At 47.4% G+C, this 13,913-nt stretch overlaps 1 protein-coding gene across 2 annotated transcripts in view; it reads left to right on the top strand.

Annotated features, from left to right (window-relative positions):
• The window catches only part of PPP1R1A (protein phosphatase 1 regulatory inhibitor subunit 1A), a 519,576-nt gene that overhangs the window by 348,747 nt on the left and 156,916 nt on the right, over window positions 1-13,913 (top strand). The gene's annotated exons all lie outside the window — the stretch shown is intronic.

Below are 13,913 nucleotides of genomic sequence, written 5' to 3' on the forward strand. Positions count from 1 at the left end.
CGTCAGTTCCTCATTTCCTTCAGTAATCTTACTCCACTCTGATATCCAAAGGATCGTATGCAGCCCAACATTCACTGCCATATAACGAGCTGGCGTACCCTCCGGCGGGGCTTCTTCCCCTTCATACGATCCCCGCTTCTCTTTTTTAAACACCGCTCTCAGCCATTTAAAACACTTCATAATTATGCGCACAATATCCAGCCTCGCTACTCTGTTTACTTCCTGATGACAATCCACCAATCCTGTCGCGGCTTTGCTAGCTTGGCCTATCGCAGCGCGGTCTTTCTCCGGTCGGCCAATCACGTCGCGACACTTTCTGACGTCACTTTTCTCCGCTTCGCAGCAGCACCCCTCCTTTCTCAACTCGTCTCCCGGTTATGCATGCGTCCCATTCATACACCGAAAAATGACTACTTCCGACCAAGCGGTCACTTCTCTCGACTGTACGTCCACAGTCTATATGTAATTGTCAACACAACTGACGAAATGTCTATCGTCTCTCTGATAGGTTACTTACACACACAGTAACTTCCGACCAGCGTCCGTTACTCACGCACTCACTCTTACGGTCCCCCTATCTCGGTCTTTCGGGTGATCAATGGTACCTCATGACCCCCTTCACACTAGTTGACAATTACTCTGGGTGTCCGATACACCCGAACCACTTAAGCTCTCCTTGAACTTAAGATTTCCACCGGTTGCGCGCGCTCACAACCTGTTCCGCAGTCACTCTACAGACATTCAACTCCGCCAGACATTACAACATAGATACAATACAAAACACCGCAATCTAACACGCATAACCCTTTATACTCACTCTCGACCGATACTGCTGCTTTTTCTGTCTCACGTCATCCGGATCTTCTTCGGCGGGCGGTTCTTCCAATCATCGATCTCTAGGGGCCTTGGGGTAAGCTAACCTGGCCTAGGTCACCGTCCTCAAGAAGGCAACCATCCTCTATAGCTACCAACTGAAAGGGCGAGATTTTGATCGATACCTTATATCTATTGATCCAAACCTCGATCTGGTCGACTGAACCTTTGTTGCCTGTCTTGGAGGATTGAAAGTGCCCCTGTACCAAACCAGTTCACCCAATAAAGGACTCTGCTCCCAAAGATCACAAACAACTTCTAGCTTTCAAAAGTTTATTGTAAAGATATGATAAGCTGCAAATACAAGCATCTCAGAATGAGATTCACGAGATACACGGGTCCAATTACATACATGTGCTCTCGGAAAGCCCTCAGACGAGCAACGGAAATCACTAACACAAGTTCTAAGAATAATAAAGCTATCAGCATTGACGCATATCTCTCCTTCATTTAAGTTGGAGGAAAACGCACAGGTTAGGCTGTCCCTACCCTGCTCTAGATGGTATCCCTACTTAACCAAACCCCAACCTAACGAAGGTGTCAGCAATGAATGACCCCCAAGGGAAGTCACTCACTCTAAGTCTCTTGGTGAAAACCTATAGTTCTCCAGTCATGACCCCTCTCTGCCTACCCATCAGCTCTCTAAAGGGTCCTCAGGCATCTGCTCTAACTCCACCCAGGGGTGCTGTCCCTAATACAAAACAGTCAACAACATTTGAGACGCCCCTTGCGAGACGCCCCTCACGTGGTGTAGCTTCTGGCTTTTTCCATGATGCTTTGTATTGGGCCTCATACGTTAGAGTTGACCTTGCTTCTCAGACTCTTCTCCGGCCCGCTGATACCCCTTAAACATTCCGGAACCCTCCTCCATGTCTGGGCCGCCTACTGAACAGACCTCTATTCATTCATTTATAATTGGATCCCCCCTTTCCTTGCAGACAGATATCTGCAGCCAAGAACCCAACTCTCATAGACTTCCAAAAAGGCCTGCAACATTTCTTGGCCCAGACATGTACGTGTAAATCAATGTTAAAATAATTCAGGCCTACAATATTTCTCATCATGGTTATAGCATTCAACTTCTTCATTAATTAAAGCATGTTAATACTCTTATTCTATTATTCAGTAAACATCTCTATAAATCATGGCCCATTTAATGCAATGACCAAAACATTAATACAATCTATGTCGTGAAAAGAAACACCTTCCCTTTTAGCTCTGGCCCTGAGGCCTACCACATTCTGCGTTTAACCACATACCATCTTACATTTTAACAGCTACACGACATGGATTCAGAAATAATCACATCTACTAAAATCATATAGTGTCACACATTTCTGTATTAGTTCCACTTCTATTTAAATCTCTACATTAGCTATACATTCAGAATATAATTATAGATACTATTAGCACTCATGGCATTTCTCCTCATGATTTGTGCTTACTACAGGTAAGTGTGATGCACTCATACATTTAGGTCAGTTTGCGCTCTCTCACATGTGATCCCATGTTCTTGAAAGGGAGGTGGATGACTAGGACTCCTAGAGGTCAAACAGCAGTCCCAGATCACGATGACAGCAAGCAGCCTCCTATCGAAGGTACACAGACATTTCTGTCTGAAGATCCACTCTCTAACATCAAAGCTATATGGTGGATCCCTTCTGTGCAGAAATACACACAGGACGAACAAAATCTTGCCCACAAAATGTTGTTTTAACTGGAGCGTCTGCAAGCGATTTTAGTCCGCTCCTGATCATAAAATCCCTCACGGATCTGACGGACACGGCTTCTCTCCCAGTGCAAAGGACCGCATTCCTAATGTTTTGCTAGGGACTAGTGGGGGAGCTTCAGGCAGGGAAAGCCATGAAATCGGTCTAAACATCTTCTCAACAGGCACATTTTCCGTGTTACTCTGCCCTAGATCTTTCAAACGGCACTTTAATTGGATTGAGAGACATTTTTGGATTAGTTTGTCACTGGTTCTTCTTTTGAACTGTACTTTTATTATCCTACGTAAAATATTCCAATTGCGCCATCTCGTGGTTCTAATGTATACGACACCTCACAATGCTGACTGCTAACATAGCTGCCCAGGATAGCTGTCACACACTATCAAAAAGAATGTTTGCTTTATGCAGATTCCTATGTCAAAAATACATTTGGAACTGGAGGTGTTTTAGAATTTGATAGAACCTAATTCGAATCGAAGTCGGGGCAAAACCTGTCTATTTCATTTGTACGAAAAAAGCAGTGATTCGATAACTTCACGTCTTGAGTGCCCACCATATTGAAACATTTTTTGACATTGTGTTGGTCTATAAAGCGTCTTACTGTTATGAATTGCCTAAACTTGCACCCACAACTCCTTAAAAGAAAAGTGCAAGATGGATTGTACAAACATTCGTTTAGCTACTCGTCCACTTTTCATCTAATCTCCTTTACAAAATCAGTGCACCCTACTCCCAAGACAGGCAGTCATAAATGTGCCCACAAAAAAAAAAGTATATAATAACTTTAAGAACTGTGATGCGGAAACCCTTAACCCAAATAACTAAGATAACCGGTAATCAATTTTGACTTTATTTCATGTTGTGTTCTGCACTGGACTTTTAATGGAAGTCACCACTTTTAACATTTTGATGGACCTTGAGACTCCATTTACAAAAACTTCATTTAGTGTGGTGCTTGCTTTGATAATTTCCATTTGGTTTAGGGAGCTTTGCATTTCTGTTGACTGAGGTGATGTATGTAGCTTCAAGGTACCACAAAAACTTATAAAAAAAATCTGATTATGAGAAACAATGCAAACCGTGTATTCCATACATGTATCACAGATCTATCTATCTATCTGTCTGTCTGTCTGTCTGTCTGTCTGTCTGTCTGTCTGTCTATCTATTTAGCTATAGATCGATATATCGATTGATATATAGTTTTATATTACATACTGGTGGTCGCCAGTAGGTATACTTAAGACCATGATTCGATAGGAAAAGTGTTTTTTGACTTGCCTATAACTTTGGCGCCGTTTGACGAATCTTCACTAACCTTTCCCAAAGAAAGTGCTCTGGTGTTTTTTGCTGTGCATGGAACGTTTCAGGGTGATTTGTCAAGTGGGGGCGAGAAAATTGTGGGGTGGGGAGAGTCAAAAAATGTGCTTTCAATGTTAATTTTCATAGACATTTTTAGACACGACTGAAGCCCAAACCACTGGACAGAATTACACCAAATTTGGATAAAATGTAGGTCTTGGTTCAGAAAGAACTTTTTTTTTCTATTTGTTATATGTCGCTTCAGTAGTTTTTGAGATGTTTAAAGGAGTGTTAATTTGTATATATAGGGATGCAGATCCTCTGAGGATCCAACAGTCCCCGTGCTGAAATGTGATTGGCTGCCAACACTTTAAGCAGGAAGTGTTGGCAGCCATCTTGGGACTCGGCTACAGCCCAGTCCCATAAGTAAAAATAAAACAAAAGAGAAGGGGGCAGGGTAGGAATACCTTGACCCCCTAGGCCTCTTCTGGGGTTACGCAGGACCCCGCAGGGCAGTTGAAGCATTTTTAGAAACATTTCAGCAGGAGTTGTGCTGGAACCCCGGCTCACACTAAAAAATTAAAAGACTTGTGGGCTCCTTCGCTTCTCTAATTTTTAGCCTCCAGGTGGGTATGAATTATAAAAAGGAGGGGGCTCACGGGCCCCCTCCTAGTGCTTATGAAAGCCCAGGGGACCAACACTTCCCTGAGGTACTCCTTTTAATGTATGTGGGAGTTGCCCCTGGGACAACCACCTCCTTAGGGCACTTAAAAATATGAATGCAGGGTGAGTTGAAAAGAAAAAGGGGGGGCCTCATGGACCCACCCAGATCCCAGGGCCAAATTAGAATTTTACAAGTGGGAGGGGGCCGTGCAGCCCCCCTCCTGAGCCATAAACAGCCCCGCGGACCACCACCGCCTCAGGGCCTGTCCGTCAACTACAAAGGAGGGGGGCCGTACAGCCCCCTTCCTGGAACCAGTAATGGCTCTGGGGACTCCTACCCTCCAGGGCAGGCTGCTGCTATGTCCAGGGGTGCCCAGCTCCCCCTCCCCACTCCCCCAGGACATAGCTCTAAATCAGAGCAAATACTCTGTTTCCAGCAAGCGAGAGCAGAGAAATGCTCTTGCTTGCTGGAAGTAGAGCTTCCCTCTGTTTCTCTGGCCGCTGTCAAGCGAGCAGGGAAACAGATGCAAAGATTGCTTTCATGCACAGGAAACTGCATGTTCAGCAGCTTCCTTTGTATGTAAGCAATGCTGGAAAAAGGCCAGGCCCCAGAGGATGATGTCCATTGGAACTATATCAGCCCAGGGAATGGGACCACGTGGCCCGTGCCCCTTCTGAGGGAAGAGGTGTGGTGCAGCAACCAGGGCAGCTGACTTCAGAACCCGGGGGCTCACGGTTCTATCCCCGGAGGCAGATCAGCCCAGCACCATGTGACTCTGGACAATAGCTCGTTTAATCTTCCTGACGGCCCCCAGCGCCTTGACACCCTCAGGTAATTGTTTGTGCTTTACAAATTCTGGACATTCTGTTAATGGGACTGGCGAATGGCATCACGGGGGCTGAAATCGGCCCGGGTAGAAGGCCCACGCGGCCCCCTCGCCTAATAAAAACAATTAAATAAAAGGCTGGGCCTGAGGGATAGGATCCCTAACGCTGAAATTGGCCTGAGGAGGGGGACCACAGAGCCCCCTCCCACCTGGGCCATGGGGGATGTGGTCTCCAGGACCTAAATTGCAGAGGGACAGTAGTCATGTGGACCCTGCCTCCTTTCATTTATGGCCAGACACCAGGGTATATGATCCCCGGGGCTGAAAACAGCCCAGGGTGGGGTTCGTACAGCCCCCCACTCCCATTCGAATGTGGCCTGGCCGCTCACCAGATTACCCACTCAGAGACCCACACAGATACTCACACATCAACTCACAGACCCACTCAGACACTCATGCCCACACTCACAGACCCTCTCAGAGGCTCATGCACCTACTCACAGACCCATTCAGAAACTCATGTACCCGCTCTCAGACCCACTCAGATACCCACACTTAGACACTCACAGACCCATTCAAACACTCATGCACCCACTCAGGCACTCATGCACTCACTCACAGACCCAGTCAGACACTCATACATTGATTACACACCCAGTGAGATACTTATGCAGTAACACCCAGATCCACTGAGGTACTCACACACCCATTGAGATACTCATGTACTCACACACCCACTGAGACACTCATGCACTCACACACTCACTCTTAAAGGTTAGCAGTTTCACCCAGAAAATAAAATTAAAAAGCTTTCAAATTCACTTAAAAACACCAACCGTTATTGGATGTTATAGTTAGAAATAAAATGTAAAAAAACATAGAAATTGATTGAAAAAAACAAGGTTACAGGGTCATTATATTTAGGCTGTGATTTCACCTGTACAAAACTAGAGAAATCCAGCCGTTATAGCTACCTGAGATAAGTATAAGTTACACCCCACAATGCACTGCTTATGACCTCACTCATGACATGGTCTTTGTCATCATTGATGACATCTCAAATTAAATCCCTGATGACATCACTGATTACATCATCCAAAGAACCACTCACACACTCTCTCACAACCCCATACAACCTCTCATACAACTGCTCACATACTCATTTGCATATCCATACCATTACTCACCCAACCAATCACTCAACCATAGAGCCACTCACACAGCCATTCACTCCTACTGCCACTCACATTTCCACTAACCTAGACGTACAGTGATTAATACACCCACTCACTCACCAATTCAGCCATTCACACATCCAGTCATACAGACACTCACACAAGCATTATACATATATATATACACTGAAAAAAAGGTTAATGTAACGATATAGTTTGGTGAAATGTTCAGTAACAACATAACGTTTTAAACTAAAAATAAACACTGACATTCACCAGTTACAGTTATCTCAAGTAAGTATAATGCCTGCCCTAAAGTACCTCTAACTTGCGCCCCACTATGCACAGGTTTCTCATCAATAATTTGATTGCAAATGTTGCAGTGATATTATCAACAATGTGGAGTGGTGTGGCTCACTGGTTAGAGGCGGCAGACCCGGGAGCAGAGGACGGCCCGGGACCAGGGTTCAATTCCCGACGCGGCAGGGTCTTGGACCAGGGTCAATGGACTTGATAATTCTCACCTCGGTGCCTACTCTAACTAGGGATCACACTCGGCAACTCGGGCATTAGCTTGCCTCATCTCCACAACGGCCCCCCACATACGCCGGGGATGCCTGGTTTCACCTTGGAGGTATCCAGAAGGGACCATCTCACAGGGAAAGCCAGGACAGGTTCCCCAGCGGTCTATAGCGCAGAGATACTCTTTCGGGAGTCGATTCTAGCGCTTTAGAAACCCACAATCAATCAATCAATCAATATCTTAGAAGGTGTCATGAGTGATGTAACATGTGGGTTAATCAGCAGTGCACAGCCTTGCCACACAAGAGAATGAATGGTAAAATGAGTGGTGCATTCCCCAGAGCTTTCGTAGCAGACACAAGCGCTTGTTTGCAGGATTTTAAGAGCTTGAAGGAGGGTGTTTTCCACCCTCATTTTTCAAGTGAGTGTCACAGTTTTGATCTGTTGACTAGATCAATCACTGATTTTACATCTATAAATAACAGGTAGAGAGGTGATTTGAGCACCCTTCCATATTTGGCACACACCTTATATAGTGTGACGGCTTGATCAATGGTGCTGATGCCTTTACGAAATCCAACCTGTGCGTCTATTAGTACAATATTTTTGTCATCCCAGGCCTGCAGTCTATCTAAAGAACACAACCACAGATTTCCCCTGTGCTGTCTAATAATGAAACGGGGTAGCAGCTAACCTCTTTGTTTTGTGCAAGGACACTATGATAACAGCAAGCCATTAAGATGGGATGTGTTTCTTTCCCAAAGCTGCGTTAAAGATCTTGGACGGCATCACTGATGATATCTTGGGAATTGTTGACTAATATTTTCAACATTTTCTCACTTAAAAAACTCCTTTACCCTTGTAGAAGTGGGGCTCACTCACTTCACTCACATGCTAAATTTCTGGGCAAGTGTTATGGGCCACCACTTTCAAAGTTGACCGCCACAACTGGAACTGCCTCAAGGCTACGCTCATCAATCAATCAGTCAATCAATCAGGGAACTGTACGCAGCCTACTCACCCGTGAGGCTCTCAAGGCGCTGGGAAGGTGGGGGGGGGGTCAGCTCCACTCAGTTGAAGAGCCAGGTCATGAGTGCCTTCCTGAAGATGTTCAGTGAGGGGGCACATCTGATGTTGATAGGGAGCTCTTTCGAGGTCTTGGCTGCAATGTATGAGAAGGTTCTTCCACCTGTTCTGGCTCTGTGGATGCGCAGGGTTTTGGCGAGGGCGAAGTCGGCGGATCAGAGGTTTCTATTGGGTACTCGGAAGGAGATTCTCTCGTTGAGGTAATGGGGTCCGGTGTTGTGGAGGCATTTGTAGGTGTGGGTGAGTGTCTTGAAAGGGACTCTCTTCTCAATGGGGAGCCAGTGGAGGTTCTGCAGGTGTAGGGTGGTGTGTTTGTGTCGAGGGATGCCGAGGACTAGTCTGGCGGCTGTGTTCTGTATGGTCTGGAGTTTACGGAGCAGGGAATTGTTGATCCCAGCATAGAGGATGTTTCCGTATTCCAGCTTGCTGGTTATGAGTGCTTGGGTGACGGTCTTTCTTGATTCCTGGTTGATCCATTTGAAGGTCTTATGGAGGATGTGAAGGGTGTTGAAACAGCTGGAAGTGACGGCGTTGACCTGTCGGGTCATGGAGGAGGAGGAGTCGAGAACGATGCCAAGGATGTGGTCGTGGTCCACCGGGGTGGGAGGGCTGCTGAGGGCGGTGGGCCACCAGGTGTTGTCCCATGCAGAGGAGGCGGGTCCAAGGATGAGGACCTCAGTCTTCTCTGAGTTTAGTATCAGGCCACAGCTGCTCATCCAGGATGCGACATCCTTCATGCTTTCCCAGAAGCTAAGTCTGGTGGTGATGGGGTTCTTGGTGAGGGAGAGGATGAGCTGGGTGTCATGGTGTGAGATACGATGCTGAGTCCGTGCTGTCTGACGATGGCGGCGAGGGGGGGCCATGTAGATGTTGAAAAGCGTGGGGCTGAGTAACGATACTTGGGGTACACTGCAGTTCGTTTCCGTGGGTTCAGAAAGGAAGGGTAGCAGTCTGACTCATTGGGTTCTGCCGGTGAGGAAGGAGCGGATCCAGTCGAGGGCAGTTCCCTGTATGCCAGCATCATGGAGTCTGGCGGTGAGTGTGCGGTGGGATTCCGTATTGAATACTGCAGAGAGGTCAAGTAGGATCAGGGCTGCGGTGTGTCCTTAGTCGAGGAGGGTACCATATGTCATCTGTGGCGGCGTGGAGGGTGTTCTCGGTGCTGTGGTTGCGGCGGAATACGGATCGGGAGGGGTCGAGGGTTGAGTTTTCTTTGATGAATTTTGTTAGCGGGCGTTGACGGTCTTTTCTGTGACTATGGCCGCGAAAGGGAGAAGGGAGCTGGGTCGGTAGTTCTTGAAGTCTGTGGGATCTGCTGAGGGCTTCTTGAGCAGGGGTCTGACTTCTGAGCCTTTCCAGTCATCGGGAAAAATGCCTGTCTTGACCGTGGCACTTATGGTGCGTCGTAGTTCTGGCTTGCTGGGGATGGCAGCTCAGTGGAAAATGTGCGGCGGGCTGGGGTCCATGGGGCCTCCTGAGTGGAGGCCTTTCATGCTTGAGGCTATGTCTTCGGTGGTGAGTGGGGTCCAGGAGGAGATGGTGGGCAGGCTGGCGTTGCTGGTGGGGGAAGTTGTTTCGGAGTTGGGTGTCTAGTCGTTGAAATGGTCGTAGAGGCCCTTGATTTTCAGATGGAAGTAGGATCCAAGCTTGTGGCAGAGGGCCTGGGAGGGGTTGATGTCCGTGGTTTCGCTAGGGAGCTTGGTGAAATCCTGGATGACACTGAAGAGTTCCTTGGAGTTGCTGGAGTTTGCGAGGATCTTGTTCTGGATGAAGGTACTTTTGGTGGATCTGATGCGTTAGTGGTATTCTGTCATGGCATCCTTGTAGGTGGTGCGTTCTTCTGATGTTTTGCTTCTCCTCCACTTCTTCTTGATATGTATGCAGGTGCATCTAGATTCTTGGAGGTCGGTGGTGAACCAGGTGACCTTTCTGGTGTGCTGTCTGTCGGAGTTGCGCAGGGGTGTGAGCTTGTCTGCGCAGTTGGAGATCCATCGATGAACTTTTTTGGCTGCGAGGTTGGCGTCAGTCAAGGTGGTGGGGGTGTTGCGGTTGAGGGTGGAGTTGAGCTGCTCCTCTGTGATTTTTGCTCCAGTTTGTTTGTGGAGGGTGTGGTGCCGGTGTGGGAGGCGTGGGTTTATTGACATGGAAGTGTACGTAGTGGTGGTCCTTCAGTAGGGGTTGTGTGGTGTGGCTGAAGTGGATGTTGTTGCCTCCTGCGAAGATGGGGTCAAGGGTATGTCCTGCCTTGTGGGTGGGCATGGTGACGATCTGTTTCAGTCCAATGTTGGCGAGGTTGTCCAGGAGGGTGGTGGAGTTGGGGTTGCTGGGGTGCTCGAGGTGGAAGTTCAGGTCTCGGATGAGTATACAGTCCATGGAGGCAACGGCATGGGGCGCGACGAGGTCGGCGATGGTAGTGGCAAACTGTGGTGAGGTTCCGGGGGTCTGTAGGCGAGGGCACCGCGAAGAGTGGTTCAAGGGCTGGTCCGGATCTGGAAATGATGGTGTACAGTGGTGAAGAACGGGTCATTCGTAGTGGAGGTGGAGAGTTGGAGGGAGCTCTTGTGTATGATGGCGAGTCCTCCTCCTAAGCGGTTGGGGCGGTTCTACCTCTGGATCTTGTATCCATCAGGGATGGCAGTGGCAATGTCGGGGGCGGAGGAGGTGTTGGTCTAGCTTTCTGTGAAGAAGGTGACATCTGGTGAGTGGGTGTCAAGGAGATCCCAGATCTCTACAGCGTGTCTGTGCAGGGAGCGCACGTTGAGGAGGATGCACTTCAGTACTTCGGAGGTGTTGGCATTTGGTGCGGGGGCAGTGGCAGTGGGGGTGCAGAACGTGCTGAAGGTTAAGCAGCAGTGACTGCAGCAGAACTGTCCGTGGGTTGTGCTCAGTGTGGACATCTGGCAGTTGTTGGTCCGTCCGGGGTTGAGTACAAGGATGGTGGTTGAGTCGTAGTGTTGGATGGTCGGAGATCCAGGGTTCCTGGTGCTGGTCGCGGTCGGGTCGTGTACGGGCACAGACGGGCTTGCTTCTGGCATGCCTTTGGCGCGCCAGCAGCCGCCATTAAATAGGGGAAGGAGGCACAGCTGGGAGGCGGGAGCGGGAATCAGTGGGGGGAGGAGTCGCAGGGGCAGCAGCGGCGGTTGGCAAAGCGGGAAAATGGGCATGGAAGCAAGCAATTGCAGCAAGTGGTACAAAAAGGCACAATAAATGGTCCAATAAAAAAGAGAGGCACAATGAGTGGTACAATAAAAAGGGGCACAGTGAGTGGTACAATAAAGAAAGGCACAACAAGGGGTACAATAAAAAAGGCACAATGAGGGTGAGGCAATCAGAGAGAAAACGGAGTAAACTCAAAAAAGGCACAACCTTGTATGGAGCCGAGGCTCGAACCCCTACCTGCACTAAGTCCTGCCAAGGGCAGAGGCACATGCAAAAACAACAGTTGATGAACAGAATGCAGAACAATGTCATACATTCACCCCAGTACAGAGATCTGGGCCTAAATCCACCGTTTTTTTGCTCACCATGCCATTCCGTCCATCATCTTGTGTGTTTTGCTATTCACCCTATGTTGGAAGGGTATGCCCAGACGTGGGTCCCGTGCTCACTACGCCACTGGAGTCAAGTTACACTGCAACTCACCACTACTCCTAAACTCTTAATTTCCTCGAGGATGACAATCCTAATGTTATTAAGCATATTCAAGCTGAGAGAGCGCAAACTGATATAAATGTATGAGTACATCACACTTACCTATAGTAAGCACAAGTCATGATGAGAAATGCCATGAGTGCTAATAGTATCTGAAATTATATTCTAAATGTATAGCTAATATAGAGATTTAAGTAGAAGTGGAACTAATACAGAAATGTGTGACATTATATGATTTTATTAGACGTGATTATTTTGAATCTATGTCGTGTAGCTGTTAACATATAAGATGGTCTGTGGTAAAACGCAGAACGTGGTAGGCCTCAGGGCCAGAGCTGGAGCTAAAAGGGAAGGTGTTTCTTTTCACGACACAGATTGTTTAACGTTTTTGGTCATTGCATTAATGGGCCATGATTTAGAATAATGTTTTCTAAATAATAGAATAAGAGTTTAACATGCTTTAATTAAATGAAGAATTTGAATGCTATAATCATAATGTGAAATATTGTAGGCCTGAAATGTTTTAGCAGTGATTTACACGTACATGTCTGGGCTGAGAAATGTTGCAAGCCTTTTTAGAAGTCTATGAGAGTTGGGTTCTTGGCGGCAGATATCTGTCTGCAACAGGAAAGGGGGGATCCAATTATAAGTGAATGAATAGAGGTCTGTTCAGTAGACGGCCCAGACATGGAGGAGGGTTCTGGAATGTTTAAGGGGTATCAGCGGGCCGGAGAAGAGACTGAGAAGCAAGGTCAACTCTAACGTCTGAGGCCCAATACAAAGCATCATGGAAAAAGCCTGAAGTTGCACCACGTGAGAGGCGTTTCGCAAGGGGCGTCTCAAATGTTGTTGACTGTTTTGTATTAGGGACAGCACCCCTGGGTGGAGTTAGAGCAGAGACCTGAGGACCCTTTAGAGAGCGGATGGGTAGGCAGTGAGGGGTCATGACTGGAGAACTTTAGGTTTTCACCAAGAGACTTAGAGTGGGTGACTTCCCTTGGGGGTCATTCATTGCTGACACCTTTGTTAGGTTGGGATTTGGTTAAGTAGGGATACCATCTAGAACAGGGTAGGGACGCCTAACCTGTGTTTGTTTTCCTCCAACCTAAATGAAGGAGAGATATGCGTCTATGCTGATAGCTTTGCTATTTTTAGAACTTGTGTTAGTGATTTCTGTTGCTCGTCTGAGGGCTTTTCGAGAGCACATGTATGTAATTGGACCTGTGTATCTCGTGAATCTCATTCTGAGATGCTTGTATTTGCAGCTCATTATATCTTTACAATAAACTTTTGAAACCTAGAAGTTGTCCGTGATCTTTAAGAGTAGAGTCCTTTCTTGGGTGAACTAATTTGCAGATAGGTGTACTGTTTCCTTCCAAGACAGGCAATAAAGGTTCAGTCGACCAGATCGAGGTTTGGATCAATAGATATAAGGTATCGATCAAAATCTCGCCCTTTCAGTTGGTAGCTATAGAGGATGGTTGCCTTCTTGAGGACGGTGACCTAGGCCAGGTTAGCTTACCCCAAGGCCCCTAGAAATCGATGATCGGAAGAACAGCCCGCAGATGAAGATCCGGATGACGTGAGACAGAAAAAGCAGCAGTATCAGAGAGAGTGAGTATAAAGGGTTATGCGTGTTAGATTGCGGTGTTTTGTATTGTATCTATGTTGTAATGTCTGGCGGAGTTGAATGTCTGTAGAGTGACTGTGGAACAGGTTGTGAGCGCGCGCAACCGGTGGAAATCTTAAGTTCAAGGAGAGCTTAAGTGGTTCGGGTGTATCGGACACCCAGAGTAATTGTCAACTAGAGTGAAGGGGGTCATGAGGTACCATTGATCACCCGAGAGACCGAGATAGGGGGAACGTAAGAGTGAGTGCGTGAGTAACGGACGCTGGTCGGAAGTTACTGTGTGTGTAAGTAACCTATCAGAAAGACGATAGACATCTCGTCAGTTGTGTTGACAATTACAGATAGACTGTGGACGTACAGTCGAGAGAAGTGACCGCTTGGTCGGAAGTAGTCATTTTTCAGTGTATGAATGGGACGCATGCATAACCGGGAGACGAGTTGAGAAAGGAGGGGTGCT

The sequence above is a fragment of the Lissotriton helveticus genome, chromosome 1_1 (genome assembly GCF_964261635.1).
Source record: "Lissotriton helveticus chromosome 1_1, aLisHel1.1, whole genome shotgun sequence".
NCBI classification, from domain to species: domain Eukaryota; kingdom Metazoa; phylum Chordata; class Amphibia; order Caudata; family Salamandridae; genus Lissotriton; species Lissotriton helveticus.